Genomic DNA, 15,125 nt, shown 5'->3' with positions numbered 1-15,125 from the left:
ATATCAGAAGCTGCTGAGAGCATTATACCAGATCAAACCAGCTATTCTTCAACTGAAGGAAGCAACATCACACTGTCCTGTACATATGATGGATCACTTCAGAGTCTTCACTGGTATCAACAAAAACTTGGATCAAAACCAGAGTATTTAGTGCTGATTATTGGAGATGGTGAAGATGATGAAACAGCTCAAGCGTCTGACCCAAGAATCTCAATGAAACGCTACAAAACAAAAACAAAAAAAAACAATAGAACTGGAGATCATCTCTGCTGCAGTATCTGATTCTGCACTGTACTACTGTGCCCTGCAGCCCACAGTGACAGGAAATACAGCTATACTGTACAAAAACCTGTTATCAGAGGAGGGAGCTATTGTCATGTTTACATTTTATCACTTGCTGCTTCTTGTATCTCAAGTCTGTTTATCTAATAAACAGTGTTTTAGCTCAGTGGTTCTTAAATTATTTTGTCTCATTCTTCCTGCAAACACTTCTGTAGGTGTACAACAGCACAGGATGTTGTTCATTTTCTGCACATTTGATATTGGGGAAAGGTTAGGACTGCAGGCAGGCTGCATGGACATCCCTGCAAAAGATGTCCTCTTAAAGGCAGCAGATGAAAAAAATCTCTGCTCTAAAATCTCAATGTACTTTCCTGCATTAATGCTGCCATCAGAGAAGCGTAAATAACATGGTACTGAAACAACACCATATCATGACAGATCCTGGCTTTTGGATTGTCCCATCAGGGTGGGCCATTTATATGGATACACCTAAATAAAATGGGAATGGTTGGTGATATTAACTTCCTGTTTGTGGCACATTAGTATATGGGAGGGGGAAAACTTTTCAAGATGGGTGGTGACCATGGCGGCCATTTTGAAGTCGGCCATTTTGGATCCAACTTTAGTTTTTTCAATGGGAATAGGGTCATGTGACACATCAAACTTATTGAGAATTTCACAAGAAAAACAATGGTGTGCTTGGTTTTAACGTAACTTTATTCTTTCATGAGTTATTTACAAGCTTCTCTTTGTTTACAGCCATTGACATGTCGCAGAGGTTAACACATGAGGAGCGGATAGAAATTGTGTTGATGTCTGGTGAACGCAGTACCCGGGTCATTGCAGCATTTCAATGCAAGACGCCCTACGAGACCACCTATCTCCCATGCTACAGTTAGCAAACTGCTTGCCAAGTTTCGTGAAACTGGTTCAGTGTTGGATTTGCCAAAATGTGGACGCATGAAAACTGTCACTAATGAAGAAACATCAGTGGCTGTCCTAGCTTCATTCAGCAAGAGCCCACAGCGTAGCACTCGCCGCATGTCACTGGAGAGTGGCATCAGTCGAACATCCCTTCGGCGGATATTAGCTACTCACAAATGGCACCCTTACAAACTCCAGCTGCTGCAGCATCTCAACGAGGATGACCCAGATCGGCTGAATTTGCAGAATGGGCAAAACAAAAATTGGAACAGGATCCTCAGTTTACACAGAACATTTTGTTCAGTGATGAGGCAAACTTTTATGTGAATGGTGAAGTTAACAAACAAAACCACCGCTATTGGTCTGACACCAACCCACATAGACAACCCATGGATAGATCCCTCCAAGACTGTTGGAACACAAAAATTTATGGTATGGTGTGGTGTATGGGGTACAAAGATAGTGGGGCCATTCTTCATCAATGGAAACCTCAAGGCCACTGGATATTTGAAATTGCTACATGATGATGTTTCCCTCTTTATGCACTGAAGCTGGCACGTTCCCTGAGTTTTTCCAGCAAGATGGTGCACCACCACATTATGGGTGTCAGGTCCGAGCATTCCTAGATGAACAGTTTACTGGAAAGTGGATTGGTCGTCGTGGGCCAGTTGAATGGCCCCCAAGGTCTCCCGATCTGACCCCCTTAGACTTTTATGTTTGGGGTCATCTGAAGGCAATTGTCTATGCTGTGAAGATACGAGATATGCAGCACCTGAAACTATGGATACTGGAAGCCTGTGCTAGCATTTCTTCTGCGGTGTTGCTATCAGTGTGTGAAGAGTGGGAGAAGAGGGTTGCATTGACAATCCAACACAATGGGCAGCACTTTGAACACATTTTATAAGTGGTCAGAAACTTGTAAATAACTCATGAAAGAATAAAGTTACGTTAAAACCAAGCACACCATTGTTTTTCTTGTGAAATTCTCAATAAGTTTGATGTGTCACATGACCCTATTCCCATTGAAAAAACTAAAGTTGGATCCAAAATGGCCGACTTCAAAATGGCCGCCATGGTCACCACCCATCTTGAAAAGTTTTCCCCCTCCCATATACTAATGTGCCACAAACAGAAGGTTAATATCACCAACCATTCCCATTTTATTTAGGTGTATCCATATAAATGGCCCACCCTAGATTGAGTTCGTTTTTGCCTCAAACATCTAAACACAATCACCAATAATTACTAAATAAAAACATATGTATCTGATATCTGTACACACCCTTAGCCTAATACTTGGTTGATGCACCTTTAGCAGCAATTACAGCTTCAAGGCGTCTTGGGAAAGAAGCTACGAGCTTGAGTTTCTGGAATTTTTTGCCCATTCCTCTTGGCATATCCTTGCAAGCTCCATCAGGTTGGATGAGGAACGTTGGTACACAGTCATTTTCAGCTCCTTCCACAGATGTTTGATTAGATTCAGGTCTGGGCTCTGGCTGGGCCACTCAAGGACATTCACATACTTTCTCTGAAGCCACTCCTTTGTTCTCTTGGCTGTGTACTTCGAGTCATTGTCATGTTGGAAGGTAAACGTTCACCCCAGTCTGCGGTCCAGAGTGCTCGAGGTGTAATTAGCTGCATTCATCTTTCCCTCTATAAGGACTAGTCGCCCCGGTCCAGCTGCTGAAAAACATCCGCACATCATGATGCTACCACCACCATGCTTCACTGTAGGGATGGCATTAGCCAGGTGATGAGCGGTGCCTGGTTTTCTCCAGATGTGACACTTGGTATTCAGGCCAAAAAGTTCAATTTTGGTTTTACCAGACTAGAGAATCTTGTTTCTCATGGTTTGAGAGTCCTCTAGGTGCCTTTTGGCAAACTCCAAGCGGGCTGTCTTGTGCCTTTTACTAAGAAGTGGCTTCCGTCTGGCCGCTCTACCATAAAGTCATGATTTGTGGAGTGCTGCCTGGATGGTTGATCGTCTGATAGGTTCTCGCATCTCCACAAACCTTAGGGTTCCTGCTCACCTCCCTGGCCAAGGCCCATCTTCCCCGATTGCTCAGTTGAGCCCCGCAGCCAGGTCTAAAAAGATGTTTGGTTGTTCCAAACTCCTTCCATTTTTGAATGATGGTGGCCACTGTGCTCTTCTGGACCTGTAAAGCTGCAGCAATTTTTCTGTACCCTTCTCCAGATCTATGCCCTGACACAATCCTGTTTTTGAGGTCTGCAGATTATTTCTTTGACCCCATGGCTTGGAGTTTGCTCTGATATGCACTGTCAACTGTGGAACCTTATATAGGCAGGTGTTGGTAATCCCCAATCATGTCCAATCAATAGAATTTAGCACAGGTGAACTCCAAATAAATTGTAGAAACATCTCAAGCAGTATCAGTGAAAACAAACTGCACCTCAGCTCACTTTTTTGAATTTAATATACTAATCAAATTCATGTTTAGTATATTTTTGCAGTATGTAAGTATGTTTAGCACACTTCAAATACCATATACAAAGGTTTACTTAAGTGTATTTTTCATAAAGCTATAAAGTAGACTTAAGTGTACTAATCTTCAATATGCTACAGTGCACTAAAGTGTATTATTGTCACACTAGTGATCAATACACTTAAAGACTGCTAATTATACTGTAACTGTACAAATATAATCTCCATAGGGTAGGTGTTATTACGTGTGGTTATGGTGCTTCGGTGGCGCAGCAGTAAAACATGCTAAGACGTATCAACTGACATGTCAAACTTGTGTGTTTGAATCTTGCATCTGCTAAAGGTCTCCAAACTACCTCAAAACATAAAAGTTTTGACCCTCACTCGTTAATGGTTACAATTTAAGTAACAGAGATCAGTGCGTGGCTGATAAATTTGGCTATGAACTACAAAAAATTGGAAAGTCTGCAACTGAATGAACAAGGCAAAGGATTGACAATTCATTGTGCTCTGCACACGTGGGTTCGAATCCCATCCTCGTCGAAATAAACACACTTTTAAAAGCCCTCTTAAATAACCTCAGTCTGCTTTGAAAACATTGGAAATAGGTAACACTGGCGTACTGAATTGCTACTCCTACGTCTGTTTGTTCTTCCTTATATGGTCAATAGGCGGCAATGTTTTCAAAGCAGACCAAAGTAATTCAAGAGAGCTTTTAAAAGTGCAGGCAAATCCCACCCTCGTGGAGGTGAAAGTACTTTTAAAAACTCTCTCAAATGACCTCAGTCTGCTTTGAAAACATTGCAGCCTATGTGGAAAAGCAAACGGACATAAGAGTAGTAGTTTAAATCGTCTGTGTTGCCTCTTTCCACCCGTTTTCAGGCCAATCCAGCCTTCTGAAGCTCCTCCTGCCACACTTGATTATAAATGACACACCTGCAATAGCACTCCTGGTAACACCTCATAGCTTGACCTGACGAGGTGGCCGAGTGGTTAAGGCGATGGACTACTAATCCATTGTGCTCTGCACGCGTGGGTTTGAGTCCCATCCTCGTCGAAAACATTATCTTTTAAACTCTTAATGCATGCTCAATAATCCAGCTCCACAAATCCACAAAGTGGAGACCGTTAAACAATGTGAGGTTACTAATCTGTATGTCATTAACATTATATTAAAAGAACGGCTGTATAAGATGAACAGTTTCTATTTGGTGTTACAGTTGTGATTTTTGTGCCAATATGTTGTATATATGTTGTAAAGGTGAGAGCTTAATTATCAGAGCTGAAAGCAAGAATTTCAGGGGTTGTATGTGTTTGAAATGTGTTTCTGGGCCGATTGGTCGGATTGATCAACCCAGACGGCTTGAACAGCTACATTGCCTTTTAAGAAATATCTGGGTGTTTACCAGAATGTGCACACACACTGCATAAGTGCATTATTTGTTAACAGTCAGTTTTAAAGAGAACTAAAATAAAATGAGCTTTCTGCTCTTCAGTCTTTTACAAATCTACAAAATCTGCATTGATCAATCAGACCAATCGGACCAGAAACAGACAGGTAAATCAAGACGAGGTGGCCAAGTGGTTAAGGTGATGGATGGCTACTCTATTGTTCTCTGCACACGTGGGTACGAATACCAGACCACTGAACAAAACCCCTGAAACTCTTGCTTTCAGATCTGGTGCTGCTCACAAAAAAATCACAACTGTAACACCAAATAGAAGTAGTTCATCTTATACAGCCATTCTTTTAATATAATGTTAATGACGTACAGATTAGTAACCACACGTTGTTTAAAGGTCTCCACTTTGTGGAGTTAGAAAGACAAAAAGGGCATAAGGTAACCGAGCCAGCCAGGAGTCGAACTTAGAACCTCCTGATTCATAGTCAGACACATTATCCATTGCACCACTGGCCCTGAGGGACAGCGCTTGTGACTTCTCTAAAGCTCCGGCCTCATTTCTGTCTTTTGAGCAAGGAGAGAATGGAAAACCTTGAAGCACGGCATACAAAACCACACTGCCTCGACCCGGATTTGAACCAGGGTTGCTGCTGGTACTAACCACTATACGATCACGGCATTCCAACGGTCAGCCACGTCCGGCTTACGTCCACTGCTTCCTGATAGACTGCAGTCATAGTTCCAACAGAACAAGCCTCTTGAGCTACAGCAACATGGCGCAGAGGAACTAATCTGCAAAGTTTTGCTCGAGTCTTATCATAAAGACGAATTCCCATACCGGGAGTCGAACCCGGGCCGCCTGGGTGAAAACCAGGAATCCTGACCGCTAGACCATATGGGAAACTGAAGGACTTGTCATCAGCTGACGCCAGCAACAGTCACTTCTTTCCACATTGACAAGACTCACATTGTTGGATCTGAGGAACCAAGAACCATACACAAAGAGTTAGAAAGACAAAAAAGGCACAAGGTAACCGAGCCAGCCAGGAGTCGAACATAGAATCTTCTTATCCGTAGTCAGACACATTATCCATTGCACCACTGGCCCCTAAGAGACAGCGCTCGTGACTTTCCTGAAGCTCCGGCCTCATTTCTGTCTTTTGACCAAGGAGAGAATGGAAATCTTTGAAGCACGGCATACAAAAACACACTGCCGTGACTCGGATTCAAACCGGGGTTGCTGCGGCCACAACGCAGAGTACTAACCACTATACGATCACGGCATTTCAACGGTCAGCCAAGACCAGTTCATGTCCACTGCTCCCTGATAGACTGCAGTCATAGTTCCAACAGAACAAGCTTCTTGAGCTACAGCAACATGGCACAGAGGAACTAATTGGCAAAGTTTTGCTTGAGTCCTATCATAAAGAAGAATTCCCATACAGGGAGTCGAAACGGACCACCTGGGGGACCGCTAGCCCATATGGGAACATGAAGAGCTTACCATTGATTGACACCAGCATCAGTCACTTCTTTCCACTTTGAAAAGACCTGCATTGTTGGATCTGAGGTACCGAGAACCATACACAAGGAGTTAGAAAGACAAAAAAGACACAAGGTAAACGAGCCAGCCAGGAGTCGAACCTAGAATCTCCTGATCCAAAGTCAGACGCGTTATCCATTGCACCACTGGCCCCTGTGGGACAGCTCTTGTGACTTCCCTAAAGCTCCGGCCTCATTTCTGTCTTGTGACCAAGGAGAGAATAGAAAATATTCTGGCACAGCATACAAAAAAACCCTGCCGTGACCCAGATTCGAACCGGGGTTGCTGCTGCTACAACATAGAGTAATAACCACTATATGGTCATGGCATTCCAACGGTTAGACACTCCCAACTCGTGTTGAGTGTTCCCTGATAGACTGCAGTCATAGTTCCAACAGAAGAAGCTTCTTGAGCTACAGCAACATGGCACAGAGGAACTAATAGGCAAAGTTTTGCTCAAGTCTTATCATGAAGGCAAATTCCCATACCGGGAGTCGAACCCAGGCTGCCTGGGTGAAAACCAGGAATCCTGACCGCTAGACCATATGGGAAACTGAAGAACTCGCCTTCGGCTGACGCCAGCATCAGTCACTTCTTCCCACTTTGACAAGACTTGCATTGTTGGATCTGAGGTACCGAGAACCAAACACAAGGAGTTAGAAAGACAAAAGAGGCACGAGCTAAACGAGCCAGCCAGGAGTCGAACCTAGAATCTTCTGAGCCGTAGTCAGACGCGTTATCCATTGCACCACTGGCCCTGAAGGACTATACTTGTGACTTCCATGAAGCTCCGGCCTCATTTCTGTCTTTTGACCAAGGAGATAATGGAAATCTTTGAAGCACGGCATACAAAAATGCGCTGCCGTGACCCGGATTCGAACCAGGGTTGCTGCGGCCACAACGCAGAGTACTAAACACTATACGATCACGGCATTCCAATGGTCAGCCACAACCAGCTAATGTCCACTGGTCCCTGATAGACTGAAGTCATAGTTCCAATAGAACAAGCTTCTTGAGCTACAGCAACATGGCATGGAATCCTGACCGCTAGACCATATGGGACACCGGCATCAGTGACTTCTTTCCACTTTGACAAGACCTGCATTGTTGGATCTGAGGTACCGAGAACCATACACAAGAGATATCTTGCGGCAATCGATTTCTGAGAAAATTCTGGTCTTCTTTGATATGCTACATGACCACCTTCCCATTGGAAAAACTTGCCCTTGATCCAATATGGCAGCTTTCAAGGTGGCGGCCATGTTAAGGACATAGCCTAAAAGATAGGCCCCCTCACCCATTACTTGCTGGGGTATTTAGATATGTCATTTTCCCTTTCGTTTCTGAAATAAAAGAGTGTCCTGAGACTTTTGACTCACCCTGTACATATTTTACAGTAAGTACAGTGCTGTTGTGATTATATGGTAAGCCTTCTTTTTTCCTTCTAAATGCTTGTGTGCAGATTTTTGACGTGTCTTTCAGTGCACTTTTTGCGAGGTTCTTTGGCTTATTGCTTACCATGATAAATACTTCACTTATTATAAACCAAATGTACTAACAGTTATGTGTCAGTAGTGCAATACATTAAATACATAATAATACATAAATCAAGAGTTTAAGTTAATGTTTACATCAAATATAAAAATACAGCAGTTCTGTAAGAATAAACATATTAAATATAATATTTGCATAAATGATCAGTTATACAGTACAAATACTGTAGATGGTAGGTTTTGTTCCACACAGATGTAGTGAGTGTAAGTGTGCACATGATGGCAGGATCCATCTACATGTTACTAAACTCTGTAACAGGGCTGTACTGCTGGAAAAGGAAGTTAAAGAGAGGAAATGGTTTAATTATGCATAAGATATGATAGCAGGTGTTGAGCTACATTATTCTGCAGATCAGTCATGGCATTGTTTGGATTTCTGTGTCTTCTTTCCATTGTTTTAGGTGAGAAATAACATCACATAACACATGAGAACCTTTATCCAAACCTTAAATAAAGGTTACAATGTATCTGCTGCTCAGTTTTTTTTTTCTTACACTCATATCTTTCAATAAATAAACATTGTTCTTTCTCTGTCCACAGGTTATAACAGCGCACAGGAAATTAATTCAATTTCAACCAATAAAACTGTCTTGGAGAGAGACTCTATTACTTTATCCTGCAATTACAAAGGATCTGGTACAAATAATGACCTGCTGTGGTATCGTCAGTTCTCCACATTCAGACCAGAGCTCATTATTCTGGTTAATGAGTATAAGAAAGAAGCTGCAGTTTCTGGGTTTTCTGTAAAAATAAATGACGATAAAAATCGAGTGGATCTGAACATCTCCTCTGCTGCAGTATCAGATTCTGCTCTCTACTACTGTGCTCTGAGGCCCACAGTGACAGGAAATCATTCTATACTTTACAAAAACCAAACATTAAGTTACATATTTTAGTTCCTTTAGATAAAATATGTACATTTCAGAAGCACTTCATATTACAGATAATAACTAAGTAATGATATGCTAATATTAAAGCAACAAATCATATTTACTCAGAAATTAAATGTCAGTTTCCTATCTGTCACTTTTATATACACCGATAAGCCATACCATTAAAACCACCTCCTTGTTTCTACACTTACTGTCCATTTTATCAGCTCCACTTACCACATAGAAGCACTTTGTAGTTCTACAATTACTGACTGTAGTCCGTCTGTTTCTCTGCATACGTTTTTAGCCTGCTTTCACCCTGTTCTTCAATGGTCAGGACCCCCACAGAGCAGGTATTATTTAGGTGGTGGATCATTCTCAGCACTGCAGTGACACTGACATGGTGGTGTGTTAGTGTGTGTTGTGCTGGTATGAGTGGATCAGACACAGCAGCACTGCTGGAGTTTTTAAATACTGTGTCCACTCACTGTCCACTCTATTAGACACTCCTACCTAGTTGTTCCACTTTGTAGACATAAAGTCAGAGACGATCGGTCATCTATTGCTGCTGTTTGAGTTGGTCATCTTCTAGACCTTCATCAGTGGTCACAGGACACTGCCCATGAGGCGCTGTTGGCTGGATATTTTTGGTTGGTGGACTATTCTCAGTCCAGCAGTGACAGTGAGGTGTTTAAAAACTCAATCAGCATTGCTGTGTCTTATCCACTCATACCAGCACAACACACACTAACACACCACCACCATGTCAGTGTCACTGCAGTGCTGAGAATGATCCACCACCCAAATAATACCTGCTCTGTAGTGGTCCTGTGGGGGTCCTGACCATTGAAGAACAGCATGAAAGGGGACTACAGTCAGTAATTGTAGAACTAAAAAGTGCTTTTATATGGAAAGTGGAGCTGATAAAATGGACAGTGTGTGTAGAAACAAGGAGGTGGTTTTAATGTTATGGCTGATATATATATATATATATATATATATATATATATATATATATATATATATATATATATACAGGGGTTGGACAAAATAACTGAAACACCTGGTTTTAGACCACAATAATTTATTAGTATGGTGTAGGACCTCCTTTTGCGGCCAATACAGCGTCAATTCGTCTTGGAAATGACATATACAAGTCCTGCACAGTGGTCAGAGGGATTTTAAGCCATTCTTCTTGCAGGATAGTGGCCAGGTCACTACGTGATGCTGGTGGAGGAAAACGTTTCCTGACTCGCTTCTCCAAAACACCCCAAAGTGGCTCAATAATATTTAGATCTGGTGACTGTGCAGGCCATGGGAGATGTTCAACTTCACTTTCATGTTCATCAAACCAATCTTTCACCAGTCTTGCTGTGTGTATTGGTGCATTGTCATCCTGATACACGGCACCGCCATTGGATGCACATGGTCCTCCAGAATGGTTCGGTAGTCCTTGGCAGTGACGCGCCCATCTAGCACAAGTATTGGGCCAAGGGAATGCCATGATATGGCAGCCCAAACCATCACTGATCCACCCCCATGCTTCACTCTGGGCATGCAACAGTCTGGGTGGTACGCTTCTTTGGGGCTTCTCCACACCGTAACTCTCCCGGATGTGGGGAAAACAGTAAAGGTGGACTCATCAGAGAACAATACATGTTTCACATTGTCCACAGCCCAAGATTTGCGCTCCTTGCACCATTGAAACCGACGTTTGGCATTGGCACGAGTGACCAAAGGTTTGGCTATAGCAGCCCGGCCGTGTATATTGACCCTGTGGAGCTCCCGACGGACAGTTCTGGTGGAAACAGGAGAGTTGAGGTGCACATTTAATTCTGCCGTGATTTGGGCAGCCGTGATTTTATGTTTTTGGGATACAATCCAGGTTAGCACCCGAACATCCCTTTCAGACAGCTTCCTCTTGCGTCCACAGTTAATCCTGTTGGATGTGGTTTGTCCTTCTTGGTGGTATGCTGACATTACCCTGGATACCGTGGCTCTTGATACATCACAAAAACTTGCTGTCTTGGTCACAGATGCGCCAGCAAGACGTGCACCAACAATTTGTCCTCTTTTGAACTCTGGTATGTCACCCATAATGTTGTGTGCATTGCAATATTTTGAGCAAAACTGTGCTCTTACCCTGCTAATTGAACCTTCACACTCTGCTCTTACTGGTGCAATGTGCAATTAATGAAGATTGGCCACCAGACTGGTCCAATTTAGCCATGAAACCTCCCACACTAAAATGACAGGTGTTTCAGTTATTTTGTCCAACCCCTGTATATATACAGTATATAGTATATATAAAACGCAGCACTCATGAAACAGATTAGGAATCAGGTACAGGTTTATTGGACAAACACAGAGTCGTAGTCAATAAGGCAGAACAAAGTCAAAAACCGGAGATCCAAACAATCAAGCAAACCAATCCAAAGGTACAAGCAAAACTCACAGTCCACAATTAGAATAATCAGGGTCATACACGAGAATCCAGAATACACAAGAAAACACCCAGAATTGCAGTTCAGAATGTAAGGTTCCCTGACGTCACAGGCCTTACAGAGCAGTAACGAGCATGGCATTAAGTAGTTGGCCAGCTCGTTAGGGCGAACGACCTGCAGCTGCGGTTCCCTTATTGAAGGGGACGCCGCCAGGCTGCAGGCGTCACACCTTTTGTCTGCTTTCCTTTGCTTTGTTTGTTTTCGCTTTCTCAGTGGCAGCTTGTCCACGCTCTTTTTTAGCCTTAGGTGGTACCCCTGGTGGCATAAGGCCATAAGGGTGTGTAGACCGCAAGGTTGAGGTAGTTAGCTTTGCTTTTACCTTTTTTAGAAGTAGCGTGGTGCGACGCCGTGCAGTCCTCGAACTGTCGTTTGTTTACTCGCTTAGCATGTAGCATTAGCGGTTGTATTCAGCCCCGTGATACGGCGCTGGTTCTCTCACCGCTATAGTACTCTTATTGAATTTAGTCATTGGATTCCATAACCGCTGGGTGGCGACTCCGTAAAGCGCTCGGTTGGTCTGCCAGCAACCCCGGTTCGAATCTGCATGTGTGAGCTTACTGAACTTGCATCTTTTTCTCTTATTTCAGATCGGTGTGCTTCCGCTACCGCGACCGTAGACGAAGTACGCGCCGATTAATTTTAACGCTAGTGGGTTCAGGAACCGCGGGATGGCCATGCCGTTAAGAGTTCGGCTGTGATGCCATAACCCGGTTCGAATCCAACTCCCTCCCGGTTTTTAACAGACTGGCTTCTTTCCAGCTACGGCTGATGCGGTAGCCTTCTGTTCCCCCGAACTGCGCCATAGGCGATTTCGGCGGGCCTTTCTGCGCTAGTGGGTTCAGGAACTGCCTGATGGCGATGCCGTTAAGCGCTCGGCTATAACGCCATTACCCGGTTCGAATCCAACTCCTTTGTTTTTCAGCGCCAGTGGGTTCAGGAACTGCCTGATGGCGATGCCGTTAAGCGCTCGGCTATAACGCCATTACCCGGTTCGAATCCCACTCCTTTTATTTTTCCCTTTTTTGTTTTCTGCAGTGCCCAGCGCCGTCCATCGGGGTTCCTGTTTTGTTTTTGGTTCTGTTTTCTGTTTTGTGTTATTTTTCATTTAAAAATAAAATTTATGATTTATCCCATCTCCGCACTTGAGTCCTTTCTCTCCACATAACACAGAACAAACAAGACTATACAAGGTATTTATACTCTACAAAATGGCTGCTAAACAGGAGATAGTGGCAATTCAGAACTCTGGCGAGCATAGACAGCCGGCATGACATAACCCCCCTCCTGACGGGCGGCTTCCGATGCCGACAACCTTCTCCTCCTAGGACGTTCTTTGGGCTTAGGGGCTGGACGATCTGGAAAAGCTCTTGCTCTATACTGAATGAACCGCTTATTATACTGAGAAAACTGACTCTTCATACTAAAGAACTAACTCTTTTTACCTAATTACACACAATGAACTGCATTTTTATAACCTTGATGGATGAAACTGTTCATGATCTTGCTGGCTGTGTTCACTATGTGTTGCAGTACAGCCTCCATACCACGCTGTGATACAGCTGGAGAGCACACTCTCAACGGTTCCCCGGTAGCATGGTCTGTGTCAAAGTAGCATCCACATGGGTGGCAGGACCCAAGGTTTCCCAGCAGAACATTGTTCAAAGCATCAGTCTGCCTCCGCCGGCTTGCCTTCTTCCCATAGTGAATCCTGGTGCCATGTGTTCCCCAGGTAAGCCAAACACACGGCCATCCATGTGATGTGCCCATGGCTGGATTACTGACCGGGCCAGTGGGGCCAGCGCCCAGGGGCCCTTGAGGTCAGGGGGCCCCGGGGGGGCCCTGGCCCAAAACATTTTGCGATGCCTATCAACATTTATGATACAATATATTTTTATTTCCGAGGGCCCTCCATTTTAAGGATCCTCTGACTATTAGGGACTTTGACCCCAGGGCCTCTTGGGGGCCCTAGCCATGCTTTTGGGGCCCCTAGCCATGCTTTTGGGCCCTAGCCATGCTTTTGGGGGCCCTAGCCATGCTTTTGGGCCCTAGCCATGCTTTTGGGGGCCCTAGCCATGCTTTTGGGCCCCTTATGAAAATGGATGAGGCGTTGTGGCACTGCTTTGACTTCGACTTCTGGCTATTAGGGGTCCTAGGAAAGAGGGGGGCATATTTTTAGAGGGCCCTGGTTATGAGAGCCCCTACCAGGGGGCCCTAGAGAAGAGCAGGACATACCATTAGAGGGCCCTTGATCACGAGGGCCCCTGCTATGGGGCCCTTGACTTCCATAGAAGTCGTTTACCATGGCTCCTTGACTTTCTAGGGACCTACAAATTGCCAGGCAAGCTACCATATTTCATAACAGACGTTTTGTTGCAAATATGCGATTCAGGCCCTTACTTAATGTTTCTGAATTTGTATTGTTTCAAAATTATTATGTTCAATTTCTCCTAAGCGCAGAGACACAAATTAATTTAGCAATTTAGCAATTATTTAAATTTAAGACAAGCAATTTGTCTGATGAATGCTATCTTTGACACCGATTAAATTGAGTGAATTTGGCCAAGGGTGTAGTGATGGGAATTTCGGCTCCTTTTAGAGAGCCGGTTCTTTTGGCTCGGCTCACTAAAAAGAGCCGGCTCTTTCGGCTCCCAAGTGGCTCCTTAGATTTTTTTGTTGCTTAAATTAATTTATTACCAAATTACATGTAAAATGAATTACTAATGTAAAAAAACATTGTATTAAATGTTTATTATTTAAATTGCTTTATTTATATACTCAACATGGAACAGAGTGCTCCAACAATAAATTATAAAATACAAAAACAAAGACCCATCTCAATTAGACCAAAAGATCTGATTGTGTATATTATTTGTACGTTTGCATCTAGAGTGGGACGGCATGGTGGCTTAGTGGTTGGCACTGTCGCCCTACGGCAAGAAGGTCCTGGGTTCGATCCCCAGGTGAAGAGCCCGGGTCCTTTCTGCGTGATTTGCATGTCTTTCTCGTGTCCGCGTGGGTTTCCTCCGGGTGCTCCGGTTTCCTCCCACAGTCCAAAGACATGCAAGTGAGGTGAATGTTCCTGTCATGAATGTAACCAAAGTGTAAAACGTGACGTTAAAATCCTAATAAACAAAACAAAATAAAGAAGCATCTAGAGTGAAACAACACATCAACGAAGCATCATTCACACTCAACAAAATATAAATGTGCAAAACAAAAAGAAAATCCAGGTGAAAGCATCCAGGTGACAGTATTTGTAAGTATTTAGTGAAGATTGGCATTGAGAAAAACCAAGGAGCTCATCTTTGATGGGTTGATCCTGTTTCTCCTTTCTGTTATGATCTGCCCTGTTAAAAAAGATTCTCTCTGAGGGGACAGATACACAGTCTATGTGCCATCACATGTATAAGATGTGGGTAGACTGATCACTTGGTCTCCAAGTGAACACTTGGTTCAGTGGGTCTGAACTTCTCTGTAAAAGGGGCTCCTCGTGTCCAAACTTTACTATGTTTCCTCTCACTCGTTTTCCTCACCTCTCTCTCTCTCAGTGTAATTACACAAACGCCACCACGTATCTTGACCAATCACGTGTGGTTTTGAC

The 15,125-nt window shown here is 43.7% G+C and overlaps 5 non-coding genes across 5 annotated transcripts; 1 reads left to right on the top strand and 4 right to left on the bottom strand.

Annotated features, from left to right (window-relative positions):
- The first annotated feature begins 4,624 nt into the window (after positions 1 to 4,624).
- Positions 4,625 to 4,706, top strand: trnas-acu (transfer RNA serine (anticodon ACU)). The gene has a single exon. It is a non-coding gene; the product is annotated as a tRNA-Ser (tRNA).
- Positions 4,707 to 5,881: 1,175 nt separating this feature from the next.
- On the bottom strand, positions 5,882 to 5,953 carry trnae-uuc (transfer RNA glutamic acid (anticodon UUC)). The gene has a single exon. It is a non-coding gene; the product is annotated as a tRNA-Glu (tRNA).
- A 722-nt stretch (positions 5,954 to 6,675) lies between these two features.
- Positions 6,676 to 6,748, bottom strand: trnaq-uug (transfer RNA glutamine (anticodon UUG)). The gene has a single exon. It is a non-coding gene; the product is annotated as a tRNA-Gln (tRNA).
- Positions 6,749 to 7,074: 326 nt separating this feature from the next.
- On the bottom strand, positions 7,075 to 7,146 carry trnae-uuc (transfer RNA glutamic acid (anticodon UUC)). Its single transcript has one exon. It is a non-coding gene; the product is annotated as a tRNA-Glu (tRNA).
- Positions 7,147 to 7,280: 134 nt separating this feature from the next.
- trnar-acg (transfer RNA arginine (anticodon ACG)) lies at positions 7,281 to 7,353 on the bottom strand. The gene has a single exon. It is a non-coding gene; the product is annotated as a tRNA-Arg (tRNA).
- Between the last annotated feature and the right edge of the window lie 7,772 nt (positions 7,354 to 15,125).

Source organism: Trichomycterus rosablanca, chromosome 4, assembly GCF_030014385.1.
Source record: "Trichomycterus rosablanca isolate fTriRos1 chromosome 4, fTriRos1.hap1, whole genome shotgun sequence".
NCBI classification, from domain to species: Eukaryota; Metazoa; Chordata; class Actinopteri; order Siluriformes; family Trichomycteridae; genus Trichomycterus; species Trichomycterus rosablanca.
Note: the sequence above shows the minus strand (reverse complement) of the source record. Positions and strands in the feature narration are given on the sequence as shown.